The sequence below is a fragment of the Hippocampus comes genome, unplaced genomic scaffold (genome assembly GCF_001891065.2).
Source record: "Hippocampus comes isolate QL1 unplaced genomic scaffold, H_comes_QL1_v1.1 scaffold169, whole genome shotgun sequence".
Lineage (NCBI taxonomy): Eukaryota > Metazoa > Chordata > Actinopteri > Syngnathiformes > Syngnathidae > Hippocampus > Hippocampus comes.
This window is the reverse complement of record NW_017806049.1, coordinates 714,116-720,132: the sequence shown is the minus strand read 5'-3', so window position 1 is coordinate 720,132 and position 6,017 is coordinate 714,116.

Genomic DNA, 6,017 nt, shown 5'->3' with positions numbered 1-6,017 from the left:
ATATTAAACCTACCCCATTGCAAATGAGGTATTTACGAAGTCAAACTCTGGAACAAAGGTTTTGTAGTTATACTGAAAGTAAACATGGGATAACAGAATTACATTTAACAATAGGTTCCAGTACACCCGCAACCCTTGTGAGGATGAAGCGGATCAGAAAATAGAAGGTTGGAGGATGTTTTGCCATTCACAGCCTTGGTCTCCATAGGGATCCTCTCTTTTGAGTGAATTTGGAAACTTTTTTTTGCTGACTTCACAGCTCGGACCTCCCGGCCCAAAGGGCTTTCAGGAATTCCATTCTGACCTTATTTGAGACATGTTACAATCATGGTCAACATCTAAATACAGGCAACCTTTTGTTTTTGGGCTTCTATTTTTATATCCAGAGATGAAAGTGGACTTTCCTGAAAATTCCGGGAAAAAAAAATGTATATATATATATATATATATATATAAATATATATATATATATATATATATATATATATATATATATACACACACACACACAAACATACATACAAAATGAACGTCTACAGTATGCATCAATGTTTTCAGCACCAACTACTAACTCATATATTAACCACTCCTAAGTGTGGCCATCCAAATTATTATCAGGGTGATTTCCCCTCTTCCTTGCTCGTGGCTTATTAAAAAATAATAATAAAATGCTAGAGGGGTCAGAAATGTTGCTAAATATGGCAACACTGAAGACACAAGTCATTGATCTTGCTCACATGTGAACATCAAAGTAAAGGCGCAAACTCAGATGATAAGAACGAAACAGTGGCATTTCCCTTTCGGATGCAAGCAGAATATACATTGTGCTGTACGATTTTATGAAATCCACTGAGATGAGAAAAATAATCAAAAGGAAAAAGATTTTTTTCGAGATTCCAAACATCTGCAAAGTGATTAACTTTAAATTCTCCATCATGTCAATCCTTCATAGTTCATTCAAGTTCCTGATCCAAAGTCAGCTTCTACTTGATATTTACCTGCACTGATCATACACTCTTCTCGCCACGCAAACAAATACTGTACCATGAGTGGCTTGTAAACAGGCAAGAAATGAGAACCAAATTCTTATATGACAGATATTGAGCACATCTCATCTTTGTCACTTGTGGAAGCCCTTTTGCTTTTATTGTTTCAGGAGCGTGTACTCTGTGAACAGACTAAACAAATACGTACACACCTTTGCATTTATTTAATGCCTGGAGAGCTCCTCTGCCCACTGGAAAAGCTGTTGAGCAAAGTCTTTTGTATTGGGGATCGAACTGCGACTTTCAGCTTGTCCCATCAGGGATTGCCTCGTAAGAGTTACTTGCGTGATTTTATTTGACATTTTTTCTGTATTTTTTTCTCAAACCTTTCCTTTGCTGGCGTGAGTGTGTTTTATTTTGGATTCCCACCATTCTAAGAGGCTTTAGCCATAGCTACTGAAAAAGCTCATTTTGATGATGATGATGATGTCTCTGTGCTTGCTTGGCTTGACTCCAAATCACGTTACTCGAATAAGTACTCAGTTTCCCACTATTTCAGTTGGTATGATATCTGAAGTGAATTGTTAACTTGTTTCTTAATGTACGTTGTATATTTGACAAGACGGCGCTGTAAACGGCTTGTGTTGTGTCGGTCACTGTCAATGAGTGGTTTTATTTCCATCTACAAACATGCAAAGCCACCCACCCAAATCTTAATTAACAACGGATTATGTTGTGTGGAGGGAAAAAAAAGTGCAAATAGCAACTTCTGAACAATCCATGTCAATTTCAGTCTTATATACATGTAAATGTACTGATCTGAGCTTAAACCACGCCTACTTATGGATCATGGCACACCCACTCTGAGCACAGATACGCATACAGATGAACCGATGCAGATACATGTGTACTCGCTTATCCCAAGAGTCAAACATGTTGGTGGTAAAGTGATGGTGTGGGTTTGTGTATCTGCTTCAGGACCTGGCTGACATGCTGTGATTGATGGAACCTTGAATTCAGATTTTTTTACCAGAAAATCCTTAGGAAGAATGCTTGGCCATCAGTTTGTGCCCTCGGACTGAAGCTCATTTGGGTTCTGCATCACAAAAACGATCGAAAACACTTCAGGGAGTCAACTTCTGAAAGACAAAAAAAAAAAAAAAAGAAAAAAAGGGTTTTGGAATGGCCTCCTCTCTGTCCATACTTGAATCTGATTGAAATGCTGTGGAATGACCTTTAAAAGGCTGTTCATGCTCAAAAACCCTCCAGTGCTGCTAAATTAAAGCGATTCTGCAAATCAGAGTGTGCCAACATCACAGAGATGTAGAAGACTCATTGCCAGTTCAAGATTTCAGCTGTTGCTGTTGAGGATGGTCCAACCAGTGATTAGGCTTTGGGGGCAATGTATTTTCACCCAGGGTTTGATTTTTTTATTTTTATTTTTTATGCCTCATATGAAAATAAAAACCTTAATTTCAGAAAAAAAACTGCATTGTGTATTTACTTTTATTATCTGATAGGAAACATTTAAGTGTGACAAACGTGCAAAAAATGTTAAAATCAGGAAAGTGGCCAACACTTTTTCACACCACTACATGTATATGCCCAGTAGTTGTTCAGTACTGTGGGATCAAAACTGCTCGTTTTAAGGAGAAGCTTAATGATGTTTCGTTCTTTAGAGCCCTATTAACCATCTGAGCAAGTTGTAGAAGTAAATTTGCTCACCGCAGACTTTGGAAATCTAGTGGGAAACTCATCCAAGCAACATGTCAATGTACTCAGGCTGCAGACAATCTCTTCGACTGTTTTGTCAGTGACAGATGTCAAACGTGGCAGCTCTTGGTGTCTAGATGGCTGTAGAACAGTTATTTGTGTGATGGATTTTTTTTCATGCCTTAAACTGTGTCATTAAAGAATATTGAAAATGTACTGGATTTAGTTGTAGAAGTTACTCCTCTTAGGACTAAGAGGAGCAAGACTGGAGGGTTTGTTCATCTATTTACTGTGACAAACAGGACATGTTAACTGCTGTTTGTTGTGATTTCAGAAAAAAAAAAAATCTCTCTGATTCCATACAAAGTTTTGTTTGTAAATTCCAAAATTAACTTTGAGCTTTGACTTGCACTTATTTTTTTCTTGTGCCTGGATCGAGTCTTTTATTTGCCATGGCACCTTTTGTCCAATTTTGACCATTCTAACCTTGACAGCAGTGGATGTATAAGAGCTCAAGAGATTATCATCCCATGGAACAAAAGGTATTTTTTTTAAACCTCATAATTTCCACAAACTATCCCTGTGCTGTCATTTTTTTCCCATGAGCAACCGCAGACCCACCTGATGGTTTTAACAAATATGGATTGTGTTATCTCCAGTTTGAATAACACATTCTCAAAGGGTTTGTCAACTTTCAGACACAAAACTGAAGTGAGCTGGACTAGACTCAATCAGGACTGCGTTAGCTGTTTTTTTTATTTATTTATTTTTTTTTAAATGACCAAATGAAAAATTGTGAGAGGAAATAAAGCTTCTTACCACAAATTCTTTGTTATTTAAATAAATCACATTGACTACTGAGGGTATAAGATTAACTACAATTGAATTGGATATTGTATTCTTACAAAGGATATATATTAGATATCTATGATCAGACAGTTATGACTTTTCCCTCTTTTATGTAATCTATATGGGTAGTTATTGTTTGAGAAAAGAGGACCATATATCAGAACATTGTGACTTTGGGCATTTATTAACTTAAACTTTCTTTGTTCATTTGCATTTTTAAAATAATGTAAAATGTAATTTATGGATATATGGATATGGATTTGCTATTCTAACTTAGAAAATACCTAATACATCGTATGTACATCAATAAAAATGTATTTCATTGTACAGTACAGCATTAAAAAAAATACCCACGGCTGTATCAGTCATCAGAAATGAATCTTTGAGGATAAAGACAAGATAATAACCAAAGGTCTCTTGACAGCTTTTGATTGAGTGCTCTGTTGCTTTGAGGTAACATGGGAATCGCTCCCATGTGACAAACAGCTACCCGAAGATATCTGTCAGCTGTGCCCTGTGTTTAACAAGCTGCCTGTCAAGCACACAATTAAAACCACCTCATTGACGAATCTATTAAGCCTCACAGGTGATTCCTTTTTCCTCGGCAGGCTGAGTAAATGCATTGTCAGCATCCAATTATCTGATTTAATTCAGAGATTTGATTGAAACTGCTGCTTTGAGTTGGGAAAAAAAATGTAGGTAAAGTGGAACCTCGATTTAAGAGGCTAATGGCTGAGAGGGGGTTGTGCGTTGAAGCCGACTGAATTGCAGCACTTGTTTCCTGGCCTAAAAACACCCAATATAAAACAGAATTATTGTTTTGTACTTTCCCCGTGACCTAAAAATACCCAGTAAGGTACAAAAGAGATAGATAGATAGATAGAAAGAAATAAGTTTTAAAGTACATCCAAACTTACCTCACTGGTACTTGGGGGGGGGGGGTTCTGGGAGGGCTGGTACTGGTAACTTTCATAAAATGCTAGGCTGTTGGGCATTCTTTTTTTTTCACCTCCATTACAATGGCACGCCAAAGAGAATTACAAGAGAATTACAAATATGATGGATTACTAGTTTATATATATAGAGGTGCAGGGTTCGAGTCTGGCTCTGGCCTCCCTGTGTGGAGTTTGCATGTTCTCCCCGTGGCGTTTCTCCGGGTACTTCAGTTTCCTCCCACATTCCAAAAACATGCATGGCAGGTTAATGGAACACTCAAAATTGTCCCGAGGTGAGAGTGTGAGCGCGGATGCTATACATATATACACACACACACATTGTATACACACACACACACACACACACACACACACACACACACACACATACACATGTACACACACTGTACATGGTCAATGCTAATATTCAAATTCATAGGAAATTATTAGTGAACCTAACTGTGAAATCATTAAGCTGTTATGAACACTAATCTTAAATAAGTAAGTAGAAATATAGAGTTTGGGAACATGCTTAACTTGATATACCCCACTACAGTTATCAGTTAAATTAGATTCATTTTATTTATTTATTTATTATTATTATTTTTTTTTTAGATTTTGATCTTTTTATTGTCTCAGGGGGCTTTGGGCGTTTTTCCAGACATGCGCAGAACTGCACCACCACATTTTTTTTTTTTTTTTTTTTTAACAGGAAGTGATATCGAAATAGAGCACAGATTGATGCTGCGAGTTGTTGGTATATAGAAAGTACTCTTAAATAACACACCAGATTCCATTGACCAGCAATTGTAGTACAACTTGTATACAGAAAGTCCTTGAGCGCTTTAAAGTGTCTGGTGCTGTGGAATATTGATCGATGACAATTGTTCAAGTGTGTCGAGAGGTGGAGCTACAATGATCATTGCGGTAATACTGTTCCACAGGGGTGTGCAAAAAATGCAAAGAGCCACTCGAGATTTGGGTTACTCTTTAGGGAGTTAATGGTGAGAGGGAAGAAGCTGTTTGAATGTCTGCTGGTTTTGGTGCGCATGGATCGGAAGTGCTTGCCTGAGCGGGGAGAGGGTGGTAAATGAAATAAACGCAACCCATAGGGACAATCATCCAGCAAGGATATAAAGCAGCCAAAAAGAGGTAAAGCTAATTACTGGCCTAACGTACCTGAAAGACATCATGAAGGCAGCCTTGAAAATGTCACGAAGGCCATCATAGAAGAAATGAAGAAAAGACACCCCATAGCCACTCTAGTCTCAAGAATGATTGATGAAACATTCTCACGGCGCAGAAGGGAGATAGTGAAACAGGAGCCAGTTGTGCAGAGCATGATCATACGATGGCCCAGCAATTTTCACAGAGAGACAGGTAAGCTACTTGTTAGTTTTGGCCTGCCTTCCTGCATGAAGATTCCAGCAGATCAAAGGTCAGAACACATTATCAAAGCTATGTAGCCAGACAGTTGAAGACATTTTATGGAATATCCCAAAACATCCATCCATCCATCCATCCATTTCCTGAT